The sequence below is a fragment of the Botryllus schlosseri genome, chromosome 3 (assembly GCF_051294905.1).
Source record: "Botryllus schlosseri isolate E-star chromosome 3, Bs_hap1, whole genome shotgun sequence".
Lineage (NCBI taxonomy): Eukaryota > Metazoa > Chordata > Ascidiacea > Stolidobranchia > Styelidae > Botryllus > Botryllus schlosseri.
In genome coordinates, this window is record NC_137238.1 from 9,827,025 (window position 1) to 9,843,369 (window position 16,345).

General features: G+C 39.6%; 1 long non-coding RNA gene across 3 annotated transcripts in view; it reads left to right on the plus strand.

Annotated features, from left to right (window-relative positions):
* Nucleotides 1-13,079, plus strand: part of LOC145434888 (uncharacterized) — a 264,906-nt gene extending 251,827 nt beyond the window's left edge. Inside the window, exons 1-3 of one of the 3 annotated variants that reach the window (XR_013913617.1) lie at nucleotides 9,837-10,534; nucleotides 11,832-12,007; nucleotides 12,901-13,079. This is a non-coding gene — a long non-coding RNA (uncharacterized LOC145434888). Of the gene's footprint in view, nucleotides 1-9,796; nucleotides 10,535-11,831 lie in introns of those variants that run through there. The other 2 variants (XR_013913616.1, XR_013913615.1) reach the window with 2 other exon arrangements.
* Nucleotides 13,080-16,345: the final 3,266 nt, after the last annotated feature.

Below are 16,345 nucleotides of genomic sequence, written 5' to 3' on the forward strand. Positions count from 1 at the left end.
GTTGGCCACCCCTGTTCTGTGGCAACATCTGAATTATTATTTGCTCTATTTGTTCAAGATATAGCCACTTAAACATACTCCTTTGGATTGATGTAGCACGGACGGATCATTGTAGATAGCAAGATACGTAAATACATTTTAGCATTGTAGTTAAGTGCAGGGCTCTGGAGCAGTGGTAAGTTTACAACTGCTCCAGCTCAAGTTCCCGAGCTCATTGATAAAACTGCCCGGGCTCCGAAAACTATCGAATGGTTCAGTCAGCAGTCGTTAACAACGGTTGCAGCCGTCGCACGGAATCGTCATTTTCTGCGGTTATACGAAGTCATGTGACGTTTATTACTCCGTGTCGTCTGCCGTTGAAATTATAACCACACGAAAACGCACTTTACTCCATCCCATTTCTGTAAGCTGTGTACATCATTAAAACACTGATGCGGCGTTTTAATACCGACACTGCACTCGTTAATATCAAGCCATACAGTCGAATTTAATCTTGAAACGGCGCGATTATTTAGGTGTAATTGCAGCAAGAGCAATATGAGCACACGTCGCGACCTATCAGTAGATATTCGCTTTCTACCCAATACTCAACGGTTTGAGATTCGCATTGGTGCGCTCTTTACCAGTCAGTCCGCCATCGATCAAGTGTACTGAATGATAGAAGGTTTCCCTTCGCACGAATCGCATGATCTAAGTTCTAAGAATTAGCCCCACAGAGAATCTAGTATTCCATCAAAATTTGACAACTACAACCCCGTGCACTGTACAACTGCACAATGCCACGTGTCAGTAACGAACTATACTATACATGCTTACAAGTGACATTACGCGACAATTCAAGAATACGCGTGTATCAGGCAGACAAGAATGAATACACAAAACTGATAATTACAAACTGGAAATCGCGCAATGAATCACTATAGCTGCCCTCTTCTATCCAACACCGGGGTTCGGACATCGCATTGACTAGCTTGCAATCTTGCATCGCGACAATTGTATGCGGACTATGATGGCGTTCTGAGCTGCTTATGCGTTTCCCTATCTACGTTCGCAAATATTTATTGCAGTAAACGATCATGTGCTGGAATAAATTTCAATTTGTAGACATAAATACACAATAACACACTGTTCAATTCCGGTCTATTACATAGCTCTCACCAAAGTATGCGTGTATTTGCTCGTCTAATTCAGAGAAGAGGCGGGGTTTCTTCGATCGCAGCGTGCTCGCCTCCAAATCGATGTGTTGAGCAGGGTCATGTTTTTATTCTCTGGCGTTGCTTCCATATATTCGTCTGCTTACTAATTAGTGAACTTGCTCACTGCTCAGCTCCCATCAGCATCAGTTCTGTTCTGTGAAATTCATAGCGATCATTTTATTTTTCGATCCGCGCAATTGGCCATCGGTGTTGTGCTGATGACGGAATTGCAGGTATGACGAATACCCTCAACACAGCAGTTACGGCATATCTAACCTACGCAAGTTTGGCGCCTATGTATGATCATAGTCGGTTAGAAAAGGTCGTGCCAACGAGGTAACGATTCTTAATTTTGTGCGCGATTACCGAAAAATTGTGTGAATCCAGCCAGTGGTATAGTATAGCATCTTATGAAATACATCGGAGCCGGAGTTACCTTTCGCTCCGGCTCCACTTTAATTTTATGTAAAGCTCCGGCTCCGATGAAAAAGCACGGCTCCGAGGCTTTAGCTCTTCGATCCAGCTCCGACACCAAGGCGGTGGTTAAGTGCATGTCTCATCAGTTCCCAGGCCATGTATCATTGGGCCCATCGGGTGGGAACCGATGATTCGGTACTATTTGCTTATCACTATTTCGCCGAATAAACTGTTTATATATTTCTAGAAAAGGTAGGCCTCAGCATGTTTTCAAAATGATAAGTACCCACTACTATGAAGAGGTTAAAAACATTTTTTTACATTGTGTCAAGTTTGGTTCAATTCACATCAATACTATCAATGTGTAAATTCCAAACCCGTTCTGCATTTAATCCTCTTATTAGGAAATACATTTATCGAAGCAATGTGCAAGCTCCGTTTCTCATGCAGATGAAGGGTATAATTTTGAGATTCGCAGAAAGGGTGATCGTTCAGATTAGTGGTTCTCAAACTGTTCGAAAAAAATCACGCAGCCGGTCTCCTTGCACTTTTTTAAATGACTCGCGGTCCCCTGAAGAAATAAGCACAAAACAACACCTTCAATTTTTTGGTATCACCATTTCTGGATTACCTGATTCTTTGCGACCAGATCGGCCGTGTTTGGCTTCGTTTTTGACAGCGCAACACTAATATCGTGAATCACATTCAACCGATTCAAATTCACATTCAATCCGTCAAATCGCTGGTCTTGGCCTCCAAAAGGCAATCAACCCAAACTCCGGAGAACGAAGTTGGAAGACCCTTTTTCCTCTGCGGCAGCGGTTTTCACATTATTTCTCTGAAATATGAGTGTATACTGTATGGTACATTCACATTTTAGAAGGCACAAAACTCTTGAGTTACCGGATGAATATGTAAAGGTTTGGGCAATGGGTATAGTAATTTTGGGCCACGTTTCGCCGATGGTATTTCAACAGAATCGCGTGTTTGCTAAACTTCCTTATGTCTTGGTGTATCCTGGCGGCATAATTGTCAGAGCCGAAATGCCGACGAACCAACCGCACCAACGGCCTCAAGTAATACTCATAAGTGCGAATACAGTTTTTATAGCTGTATTTATACCTGTATAATCATGGTGGTTTTTTGTTCGAAAGTAACAATACCCACAATAAAATCAGAAAAGTCTAGTGACACTATAAATCGTGCGAAGCGCACCAAAAAATACCCTTGCTGATCAATTCTGATCCGAAAACCTTACTTTATGTTGATTGTCAGAATAATTTGGGACCCCTCTCGACCTACGCGTTTGATTTGAAAATAAGATAATTGAAAGGTTTTATATTTCACAAATTTATCGGAATAGGGTAAAGCAGGGGTGGGCAAACTACGACCCGTGGGCCGCATGCGGCCCGCAACACCGTTCTGTGCGGGTCTAAAGAAACTTATCAAAGATATTGCGACAATGCGAACTAAAAATCAAATTATTGAAGGGCTTTGATTAAACTTTTTCTTAGTATATTTCAACATGATAATTCCAAGGCAGTGAGTCTCGAAATGGGGGTGCGAAAGCATCTGAAGGGGGATCGGTCGCGAGGCTGAGCTCACCTGATGGTTTTTGTCGCGCTTGTCGTGCTTTGGCACGAAATCTTTCACCATCGTAAGGGGTAGGGTAGGGTGGGTGGGGACGTGTCTTAAAAAGTTTGAGAACCATTGTTCAAAGTTCAACACTTCCTCTAATATCTTTGTATGTTTAATGCCCAAGTAGTTTGAGAGGACTCAACTGCTAAACATAACAGAAATCTTAAACGAGATTATTATAACTCGGATCACGAGTGTGATTTCAGATTGGCCACTCCAGTTTTAATTATTTCATTGATGTGCTTATAAAAAACGGTTTGCGCGTGTCGTAGGTAGATTCGTTATCTGTATGCGTAGAAATAGGGTATTTATATTTTTTCTACACATAGCAGAAGCGTGTATGAAATTGACATGACTATGATTCTGGCAGCATTGTGTATCCTGGAACTGAACCAAAAGTGGAATTGGTAAATCTATGAACAGATCGCTGCTCACAAATTGAAATTTCAATCCTGTTTTAAGAATCGGGACAACCGACTTTCATCTCTATGGTTTTGACACATTGGTTATTGAGGTCGACCAGCCTATGAAATCTCGTCACTGTTGCTGACGCATATACGATATCATCAAAACAATGCTTGATTTGTTTTAAATAAGCATATATATTATCTCCATGTCCTCATTATATCATCAAATACCAATATTGCGTTTTGGTTTATAATCCCAATTTTATATATTGCGGCCCGCGAATGGATTCAGATGTTGAATGCGACCCGCGAGCTCAAAAGTTTGCCCACCCCTCCTGTAAAGTTTGTGCAAAGTGCTTCGCGGTCCCAAAACATTGTCTCGCGGACCCCAAAAGTACCGGGGACACCAGTTTGAGAACCGCTGGTTTAGATCATAGACGCTAATTTGCACACAAAATTTCTGCATCATAGTATCAATCGAATTTTGAATCAATCTTATGCTACTAAGAAATGGATGCGGGGCAATATAATTATGTGTAAGCGCAAGCAAGAAAGCTACTTAATCCACCGATTAACATACATATCAATTCGATTAATTGTATTGATTCTACTTGAGGCAATCTAAATTCTAGTTCTTGATGTATCAAGTGCGGTCACTTTTGAATTTTAGTAGTGAGGTATCTTGAAACTCACGGAAGAATGAACTGCACCCCAAGTCCGTCTCCTCATTACACTATTATTATAAAGCCCCCTGCCGACGTGACGTTATAAATTTCAGAATCTTCATGTGCTTATAAGTGCCTGGATGACATACAACACTTTGGGGATCGATAAAGTTGGATACATTCTTTAAATTCCTCACACCGCGGTTACGAGTGGTATTCCAGAAGCAGCTACTTATGGACATGGTTTGGGCGATGAGAGCATACCTGCTTGATATTTAGTCGGACACAGCTAGATTAATTTATTTTGTCACTTCAGCGGAAATCCGGTATGGAGCAGGATTAGGACTAGTGGTCGCGCGACTTCAGTACATATTCGATATTTTTAATAAGAAACTCTACTCATTGAAGAAATACTTTATGGTGATGATTAGGTACAGTGAAGTCGAAGAACTGTCGAAATTTCAAGACATAGGTGTTGCGATAGCAGGGCTGTGGAGTCGGTAAATTTTACCACCGACTCCAACTCCGACTACGACTCCTGAGTCTTTAAACGTACAAACTGCGACTATAGAACTCCGACTGCAGCTCCAACTCCGTCTCCAACAGTATTACCAATTTGCTTCGAAAATTATATGCCACAGTGACATTTTTAATGATTTTCATATAACCAATAAACATATGCAAACATACGATTAACGATGGAATGCAAAATAGTTTCATTGTGGCATAGCTCGAACTATTCACTATGCAATTATGGTGGAAGAATGCCTTTCTAAATATCCTTCTTTTCCCATACTTTATCCGTTTTTAGATCGTGGACTCACTAATATACTAATATGTATGAATCATTCTAACATGAGAACTATCCAATCCTGTATAATTAAAATGCTGATAAAACAATCGAAGTGTAGCTCTTGTGTATAAGTCAGCAACTAACGCAGCAACTCATTTTCTCATTACACACTGTGTGCTACCGTGCAGTGTGCAGACATGTCGTAGTAGCGTTAAGCGCGAAATTTTAGCTCAAAGGTAATGAACGAATTCGTTCAATAAATAAGTTACTTGCATGTATTGGGGGTCGCCTCAGTACATCACCTCAGGGCTCATTTGACAAGGACAGGATTATTCCGCGCTTAGACATGGCAATATCGAAGGTTTCGGTGAACGAACACGCCTCTATCATTTTGTGCAAATCTTTCATCGCGGACGATCTCGCTGCGAGCGCACAAGCGAAGTCGCATGTTGGACGACACGTTATCTCGTAATTGCGAATATAGTTAGACTCAGTTCTATAAATTACGCGTAGTTATAATTTTCAGGCGGGGGCTCCAATACTTGATGCAAGAAATCGAGTGACAATAAATCATGCACAGTTCTAAGAAAAATTTCAAGTCAAATAAATCTGCTACGAAAAATTCTACTTTCTGGTCATATACGAAGATTTGCGATAAATGTGGCTTGCCCTTGGTTACGCGAATACGTCGGAACTGATGTTTTTAGTCATTATCAAATTTCGTGGTCAGGCTAATCAAATTTTGATTGGCCTTGCAATTTTACCTGATGTTTTTACTAATTTCGAGAATTACCTCGCGGGCCACGGGTTGGCCGCCCCTGATCCATATCGGTACTAATAACTACCCAGCAAACACAAAACCGTAAAAGGATCATCCGGGATCATCTCGATTAGGTTCTGATTTTCTAAGTGTCGAGGGAACGTCTAAAATACGTAGTAGGATGGTCTTGTGGTTATATTCAATCAGAATAAATTCATACTCGGCGTTGTTCCATCTCATGCATTAGGCTTCGTTATATCCGGTAGTTAACCTAATAATGCAAATTTTCTATCTCTCGCGGGTACGACTAAAATACGTAGAAAGGATGACTTTGTCGGTACATTCAATCACGATGAATTCTATCCGGTTTTGTTCGATCTCATGCGGTAGCTTCGTTCTATCCATTAGAAAACAATGTTATCCCTTCGTTTTATTGCGTGAGGATGTCACCGGTGTTGTATATTCGTGTTGTTGCTCTAAGATCGAATAATTTTGTTTTCCTCTGATATATATGATCTTCATTATATATATATTCGCTCTTTCGGTAATCTCGCATGTTCAACGAGTATGGTTAATAGTTTTATTCAGAGAATAACTAAATAAGTGATATGTTGTACGTTTAGGAATATGATTATCGATGCGTGACTTCTAGAATATTTCGGCGATTCAAATTTTACGTCATCGCGCTATACAAAGATTTGACGCGCAACAGGTCGCACCCAGGCATAGTTCGCTCTTTCTGTATGGTAAATGCCGTAAATATATAGGAATTGTGACTGACTGAGGTAGCGGGTTAAAGGTATATATGCAGTAGCATATAGCTTATGGGGTATTTCGAATTGCCTGTAGTATATGACGCCTAGAGCTGTTTGACTTTCTGCAAAACAGGTGTAGACAACTATAGAAAAGTTTCAGCTTTTCCAGGTTAGAATTAGAGCTAAACCGTTTTTCCGAATTAGATTACAATTATATTGCTGGCATTTCGCTCTAATTTAGTGAAATTAGACCACTATAATTCGCTTCAAACATCTGAATTACCGGTACCTATACCTACGGTATATCATAATATTTATGCTTGAATTTTCTAGGTATATAAGCAGGCCGTGTTATTTTTGGCATATGCCAAAACTGCCAAAAATAACTTATTTTTGGCATTTTTCGATTTTTATTTTTGGCAGTTTTGGCATCGTCCTCTAAATAGATAGTTTCAGCCTCGAATTAGTCACAAAAACGCTTTATTTGGGCTAGTTTGTCAAAAGACACCACAAAATGTGCAGCATCCACGTATAATTAGTGCCAACAAACAATAAGAAGAAGAAAAACCTAACGATTTCATAGGTTAATAATATCAAACGAAACCACAAAATGTGCAGTATCCATCCGACTCGGTGCCAATAAGCAAAAAAAAAAGCCTAACAAACACGCTCAACAGCTGATTGTTACAGCTGTTGAATAGACTTAAATCGTTTGCACTGTAACAGTGCTTCGAAACTCAGGTCAGCTAAGTTTCTCCTAAATTCATTTCTCGCCCAGCGAATCTGGGAAATATAGGCTTCAACAGTAGCCGTTGAGGTAAAGAATGTTGCCAGTCATCCACAAAAGGTTTTGAGGTTTTGAGGTTTTGAAGGGCCGAACCGGTTTCCATGCATCATGAAAAGAGATCACTTCGCCAGTACCATCGATCTCATCGCGGAAAGAATTTTCTTCCCGATCCTTTTCCAGGAGTTTCCTGTGTTGTCTCCCAACACATTCTATTTAATTAGGCTTACCATACGTCCTCTTTTTAGAGGATTTGTCCTCTTTTCTGAGATTTTGTCTTCTTTTTTGAAAATTTAGGTCAGATCTAGATCAAATTGCGAGCGATAGGCCGCAAATTAGCCGAGAAGAGACGCTCCGGCGGGTATTTCGGAGGGAAAAGCGATGATTTTAGCTCTGAGCAAAAAGAATACCTTTTTTCTTTTTTAGTCATCCACCTGGCAATGTGTAGAGAAAAACGTTATGTTGAGCTGTGAGCTGTGATGACCTTTTTTTTTAGTCAACCGATCACGAAGTGGGAAAAATTTACCGGTTTTTGAGAATTCTTCTCCAGTTTTGCATGTCTGAAATTTCTGAAAAAGTGTCCTCTTTTTACTTTTCCAAAATATGGTAAGCCTAATTTAATGGCCCGACTATCATTTCTCCTTCAGTCTACCGATATATTTTCGGAGGACTTTTGTCACTTCAGGTGGCTTTAATATTACCAACTCGCATGGAAGAGTCCTGGGAAGGTTAGCTTGTTTAAGAACATTGACGCAACAAGACTGTCTGTCAAAACGAGACTATGCAGAAATAGCCAGACAGTTTGTTGCGTTACAATGTTCAACTCGACCACAATGCAAAAATCGTGGTTGATTTTGGGGGTTCCAGCTCCAAGAGCAGAATATAATTTATATTTTAATAATCAGTACTGCGGCAGCTTCTTATTGATACCCGTTTTATCAAATTTAGTGCTGGACAAGCCTGTCAAAAATGGTCGTAAAATTGCCTTTGGACAAATGGAAAGTATGGCGTACAACCAAATGCAGTCAGCCGTTCAATCACGCTGTGCCCACACCATTTAGGACACCATCCTTTCACCCCTAATGGGTGGGCTGGACCGAGATTAAGAAACCTGCCTTTCACAAACGCTCTTCTCGCTTGTAACGCGGTCCTGTTAACACAACACCATGAACAAAATACACTATTTGGCAGGCCGTGTTATTTTTGGCATATGCCAAAAATTGCTTATTTTTGGCATTTTCAAATTTTTATTTTTGGCAGTTTTGGCATCTGGCTCTTGAAATGCCAAAAATAACACGGCCTGTATATAAGTCATATAGATACATTCCTGTAGAACACTGATTCATGATTTTATAAAAGTTGGTGCAAGAATGGACATTTTCAACTTGATGTTGATTAATGGAGCAAAATTTGATATTTGAGTGCAATTATACCTCGAATCCAGTGACAAGATTATTAATCGTTGAAACCAAACGCAGCTTGATTATGTTGGCCCAGAGAATTTAGCTAGCCAGACTATATTGATGGAATATGGTCACAGTAAGATAATATTTTGGGCTATTTTACATGAACTTTCCAACATTTGATTTGATATGTCCACTAAAACAGTTGTTATTCTGCTTTCGAATAAGACCTTAATTGCTGGTTTCAATGGTAACTGTGTTTGTCAAAGGCTGCAAAGGTAATTTCTTTTCCATGTTAGGTGTTTATTTGTTTGTTTGTGGTGTTCATGGTGGTGGTTCGACTACACTGGTCATTTTACACCAGGCCGGATCTTATTATTATTATTCCGTATCTGCCCGATTACCAGTGAACTCGGCACTTAGTGAATTCGGCCGCACAAACTCGGCACTTGGTGAATTCGGCCGTGGTAGATCTCGTAGCGGTACCGGTCACCATGATTGGTTACTGGAATGTTTGCCGGTGAACGGCACTTTGAGTGGTTGTCAATGTTGTACGGGGGTCAGGGCATGCGTAGATCACACAGTCACGGCGTGATTAGATCACAGATTGCGTAATTGCGGGAAATAACGCGACGCTCTTTACTTGGTGAACTCGGCCCTTGGAGGAATTGGCACTAGAACACCTTCGCATTAGAAATGCATTTAGTATGAATGAACAGTATCAAAAAGGAAATTTGAACGTGTCGTGGCTCGTGGTAAATCTCGTAATCTTGGGATCCTTCAACCGTGTCATCGAGACACCCTAATCCCAGAGTGGAATCGTCTCTCCAAAGGCAAAAAATAATTTATTTTGACGTGATCATGCGAAGCAGTTGTTGATGAGGAACACTGGCTTGTCGTGATCGATAAACGAAGAAGCGCCGCTTGATGTTCCACAGTTTTGATCTCACTCTCACATACAACGCCAAGATCCATCTTCTCAAAACTTACACGACACAGGCCCGTGACTCACGCCATCGATTCCAAGCAGACCGCGCGTGGTCAGTATATGAGCGCTGTGTTATTTCCCGTGGCTACGCAATCCGTGATCTAATCACGCCGTGACTGCGCGATCTACGGATGCCCTGACCTCCTTACAAGATTGACGAATCACTTGATAATACTATTATTAGTTTGATAATTCATATTAATAGCTGTAAATACACTTCATTTCAAAATTTCCCGAGGGCCGAATTCACCAAGTGCCGAGTTTGTGCGGCCGAATTCACCAAGTGCCGGGTGCATCGGCAACCATCTGCCCACTTACAGCACGGCCCACTCCTAGGCTTTTTAAGACATGGCTATGCGAATCAGATGGCGAGGAGGAGCCTAGATAAACGGCCAACACTTCGGTAGGAATTATGGAGTCGACGTGTCACGCTCGAACCCGCAATTCATTGGTGTTTAGCTATAATGGAACGTACCACTACGTTTCCTCGCCATACCTTGTAAAATGAGACCGTAGCATTTGGCATTTCGTGTGGCAATTGACTTTTGTGTGGAAAATTGTGTTCGTTTTAGAACTTATCCGAAACTTTTATTCCGCCATAGATTGTATATGATAAAACGATATCGGAATTGATCCTAGAAGAATTCCAAAGCAACTCACCACAAAGGAGGATTTAAAGAAGTTTGATGGAAAATTGAGTGAAAGCAAAAGCCTTTGCAAGAGATGTGGTATGTTGAATCTGTTTTGGTATTTTCAAATAGGCCTACTTTGTTGTGCCGATAGCAGACGGTATATATAAACGTAAGATGTGGAAGCTATCAAGGTGTTTTTAGAAATTCAGTCAGTCAAAGTGGACGATCGTATTGCTTGGATTATATTTAGGCTTATTTTAGCATCTTTGAGATGCAACTCTAAACGTGGACGGTCATGAACAGTAGGGCTCTTCAAAAATGACTTTTTTTCTCAAATCGTACTGGCTACTTGATAAAATTGTTAGGTTACCTAATTTAAGCCTACAAACAAAATATGGTTCAAATCCAGCCAGTATCCGCTTTGCTACAAAAGAAAGTTCCTATTTATTATATAAAAATGAATAATAAAAAATTTGAAGATTTTCTGTTAACCCCATGAAAGTGTTAGGCTGTCTATAGAAACGATGCTCACCAAATTTGGTTCAATTCCAACCAGTGGAAGCGGAGTTATTGCTGTCGAAAAATTTGGATTTTAATAAAATAGTACTTACGGTGAGCACAACTTTAATAAGTAAACAAAGAATCGGTCACCGTAAATACTATTTTATTCAAATCCAAATTTTTCGACGGCAATATCTCCGCTTCCACTGGTTGGAATTGAACCAAATTTGGTGAGCATCGTTTCTATAGACAGCCTAACACTTTCATGGGGTGAACAGAAAATTTTCAAATTTTTATTACCTATTTATTTTTATATAATAAATAGAAACTTTCTTCTCCTGTAGCAAAGCGGTTACTGGCTGGAATTGAACCAAATTTTGTGTTTAGGCTTAAATTAGGTTACCTAACAATTTTATCAAGTAGCCAAAACGATTTGAGAAAAAAAGTCATATTTTAAGAGCCCTAATGTCCATGTCAGAGAAACGTTTTAGGGTAGGCCTACTCATATGTCTCGCAGCGTTCTCTACATAATTGTCAATTGCGATACAAACTGTTTGCTTGTATTGGTAAAGCCATCCAACTTCGAATTGTAAAATGTTGGGAGTCTTGATATCAAATTTTTGAAAGGTGCACTTTGAGAAGATTTCGGAATCTGTCAAATTATACAAAAATTTAGCAAATTCTTTGACATATTTCATCTATTTGGGACTCGATCAACGTAAAAGAATTGGTAATCATTTTATACAATATATTGTATTTGTAGTTGAAGTATAGTAATAATTCTTATGGTTACCGCACTTGTAACGATTCACGGCCATAACTGGAATAATTAGAATGATGTAACTTTCAAATTGTCATGCATTTTGCAACAACATTGTTCTCAATTTTCAAGGTGCTGACCATTCGAGGAAGAATCACCCACCGGGAATTCACGATCCGTAAACGCGGCCGACTGTTTCTCTCCTCAAGCGGAAGCGACAGAGAAGAGGAACGAAGAGAAAAAAGGAGCAGAAATAACAAGAGTGTGACAAGTCGCTTTAATGCGTATTTCCATCCGCGAAGTAGTAGGTGGGAAAACTAATGGGCGTTTGGTTAGCGCTTATATAAGGTTGACTCCAGCGCTGTATTTGCTAAATGTTGCTATGAAATAGGGGTGGTGTCATTTGGTATCAATATTGACTATTGAAAGACCATTTGTTAGTGGTCATGGATTTGTTCGGCCAGTATGCAGTAATTTCTGATGGTCACTTCCCGGGCTTCTGTTCTCTAACCCCTCATGATTGTTATTCTGCTTCTAGTAAGACTGTCGATTCTAATGTTTTATCGTATCATTTGTCGGAGGTTTCGCTCGCTTTATTTACAACGTTTTGCTCTCTGCTAGGTCAATTACTGGCTGAGTATCACTACAGCCTAAGAAACTGCACTAATTCTCATTTTAATGTCTTACTGGTTATCTTGCTGTCAATTCTAATAATTTAATAATGTCTATACCAGTGCCGCCACTCAAATGTTTTGTTCTCTGTACACAATATTATTAGGTCTTCAGCTTTCCATGCAGAGTATCATTCCACTTTCTAGACTTGAGTATATATCTCTCCAACTAGCTGCCAAATAACTGATTCATTTGGATTGTTGAATTGATCATTTTGGACAGAATGTGAAGAAATTTTAGTCAAGAATTCTTTTTGTGTTAGTGGCTGTTTTCAAAGAGTGCTGAAGTAGTCATCGTTGATCTTGATAATCAAGTAGAAGTGACGATTGAAGTCAGTTCTCTAGTCATATAATATTAAAAAATATAATAATAAAACTTGAAAACATGAGTGGAAATAGTTCAGAATCGAATCCATTTTAGTAAGTATGGGCGAAAAAAATGTAGGAGTCATTCGTTAGTCGCTACCTCTGCCATTTTCGCAGTACGAATGTCTTAGCTATTAATCATCATTTTCATTTTATTTCTGCAGGGTGTTGAAAAGAAAAGGCCGCATGCTGGTTATTTAACTGGCTCATCAGAAGATGAAACCTGATGATAAGGACTGTTTTCACTTTCTTTCTAAAGACATTCGTTCGTTTGTTCGTTTTATTTTTTACAACGGCATTATTGCCAATTCGTTTGAAATTAAATTATCACAAATGTGATTAATATGTAGTGAATAATGTGGTGTGTGTACGCAGCCGTGATCAGGTTAAGCCCATAGTAGTAGAAAACAGGTTATTATATCAGGATCTTCTTCTTCTAACGTAGGATCTACATTCTACTCACCATGTTTAAAGGCTGTAGCATCTGCATAATATTTACATTATTGAAGGACATGGAAAAGACGTTGAATTGAGTCGACACAAAATCCCCCTTTCTACGACCTGCCAAGATCTAATATCTACTATATCGGCTCGGCTTTTCTACATCTTTGGTCTGTACTGTGTTTGCTGGGTAGGGCTGGGCACAATGATTCGAGTACTCGAATCTGAATCGAGTATTAATTTTAATGATTCGAGTCGAGTAGTAAAATACGATTTTTTTGAGTACTGAAATTATACGCTTCTCGCCACTGAAAGTTAATTTATCAACGAAAATTATAGTTTCGATACTAATTTTCATTGGTGAAGCCTTGAAACCTTGATTGGCGGTATCGTAGCATACGAAACATATAGTACGAAGCTACGAAGATTACTGGACGTAGCACATTTCCGAAGTCATGATGATCTCACAACATTGTCACCAAGTGGAATGAAATCGGTATGGTCGGAAAAATACCAAATTATCATATATGAGACGGATAAAAGGCAATATATTCCTTGTGGGGGCATAAACGGTACATAGTATATTAGAGCTTTGACGTATTACATTCTTTTATGACGTCATAACGAGTGATATTCGATTACTCGACTCGACTCGAAGCATATTACGTGATTCAGAATCGAATCACTCAGGTACTCGATTTTGCCCAGCCCTACTAATAACAGTGATTGATGGTACATAAAAATCCTATTTTAGTTATTATCAGTAATTTAAAGAAAACTTTAAACATAATTGTTTTCATAATAAAGAAGTTGCAGTCGGAGTTGGAGTCATGGTCATTTTCACAATCTCCGACTCCGACTTCTATCAGTATTCTTTCCACGACTCCGACTCCGAATCTGACTCCACAATTCCATTTGTGTGCCTTGGAATCAACTTTTATCAAAATACACCAACCAAAACTCTGTCAACAAAAGGAGTTCGTGTATCACCTAAAAATAGTACATTGAACGTTCTCTCATTCGAAATTTCATGCTGGTGACGTCATATTTTGTGATACGATTGTTGATATACAATGTTCTTTCCAATTCTCTACTAGTTGCTGACGATTACCCCTGACGAGTGTCAGCCGAAAATATTCGGGTTCATTTCAATATGAATATACTATTTAATTGAATCTGACTCCAGCCACCACAGTTTTAACGACTCCGACTCCATTAAGCCACAATTAGCCAAACTCCTACTCCGACTTCGCTGACTCCTAATCCGACTCCACAGCCCTGTGTTAAAGTCAGGAGATTCTGAAACTTTTGAACAATTCCACCTACATTTGGCGATAATGAAAAAGGCGTAGCATATCTGTCGTGAAGTATAGCGCCATGATGATGAATAATAGTTGAACAGCGAACTCGTAGCGTAACCACTCAACATTTCCATTTGTTGAGCGTCTTGAAATTCAGAAACGTAAACGCAATGCTTCCAGCCTAGTGAAATTCAACAAAATGACTCCTGAATGACCACATCAAAATGGCACTTAGTTTCGAAGCTTTGCTGGTTAGATTCGCAAGATATATATATAGGCATTGCACACGATGTCATCATATCGATTTCGACATTATTTTGCCTCCTTCCCGGCAATGACGTAGGCTAATAGCCGGTAATTGTTACTCTCGATACATAGTTGTTAATTGCTTGTTCCGAACTCTTACGTTGGCCAAGACGTTTAAGATATTCTAAAAGTCATGTAGTAGTAAAATCATCGAAGTCTCGGTACAAACTCAACATACTGATAAAGAGTTTCGCGCATTGATTAGAACCTCCCACGCCCAATATTCGGAATCGCTGTTCTCGTCACACATTAGATAAAAATGGTGGCAGAGGATACTTCCTTGGAGATATTCGACCACGAATTCACCAATTATATCTTACACGCACTTCTGAAATACTGGGATTTGCGGGCAATCATTCTGGCTTTCGAATATGTGGCTGAAATGGCGCCATGGAATTATTTTAAGTTTCATCGATGTTTAAACGTATGAGCAGACGCGTGAATATCAAGATATACCTGATCGAACCATGACCGAATTGTACCATGTCGTATGCTTAATTGCTTATGATTGAAATTACAATCAAAATTCAGGTTACAGATCGACTTGGCTGTGCTATGCTCTGTATCTTTATGCCGTCGGGAGAAAGCGTTACCATCTAAAACAGTGGTTCTCAAACTGATGGCCGCGGACATTTGGGGGTTTGCTAGACAATTTTCTGGTACCACGAAACACCTTTCAAAAATTATCACGGTTCCAAAGAAATTTTGTAATAGAAAAAGTTTCAGGCGACTTATTTTGTAAATCAAACTCGAAGCGCGACGGGCGCCCGAAATTATTCCCTCAAACAACATGAAGTCGAGTATTATTGTGCAGATTTATCGAACTTGAATTTTTATTCGAGCTTCTGCGATATATTCATGGTACAGCTGATGATGACAAATGTCGGACCCGTCTCCGATTGTAAACGATGTTTATGTGGTGTTTGCCAACAAAGCTCTTCCATGTAGAAGCGTGATTTAACCCCCCAGAGGATATCACTTCAGAACCGGTTACATTTAGGGTTTATATTTTTGTGTCAATGACGCGCTAATGGCTGTGTGAGTGTGTGTTCAGTTTATGTTGATATAACTTTATGGGCCAATTGTGGAAGACGGCCCATCGTGTATTCATTGTGAACCAGAAACCATCGAATGAAACAAATAAGTTGACATGGCGGAATGATTACCGCACTAAAAGCGAGAAAAATTGTTAGTAGGTTCGAAGTCATTGCAAGCTCAAACCGATATCTCGAATTTGAATCGTACACGTGACTACGTGGTGGACATTGGTTTTTATGGCACAGTAGTTCTTAATGTTACGGAATCATCAATGGGAAGTGGAAGACAACATTGACAATTTTGACAATTCTCCTCGATTTTCCGCTTGTCGGGGTAAAAAACAGACCTACAAATCGGGATCAATAATATTTTCTTAATGTTTTATCAATATAAATCCCCTTGAATAACAAATTGACTATGAAACTAACGTCTTTGCACTCATAAACACAATGGAATGCCAAGTTGACAATTTGTCAACGTGTGTGTTGATTAAGTTACCTAAAATTCCTGTGCTGATAAGGGT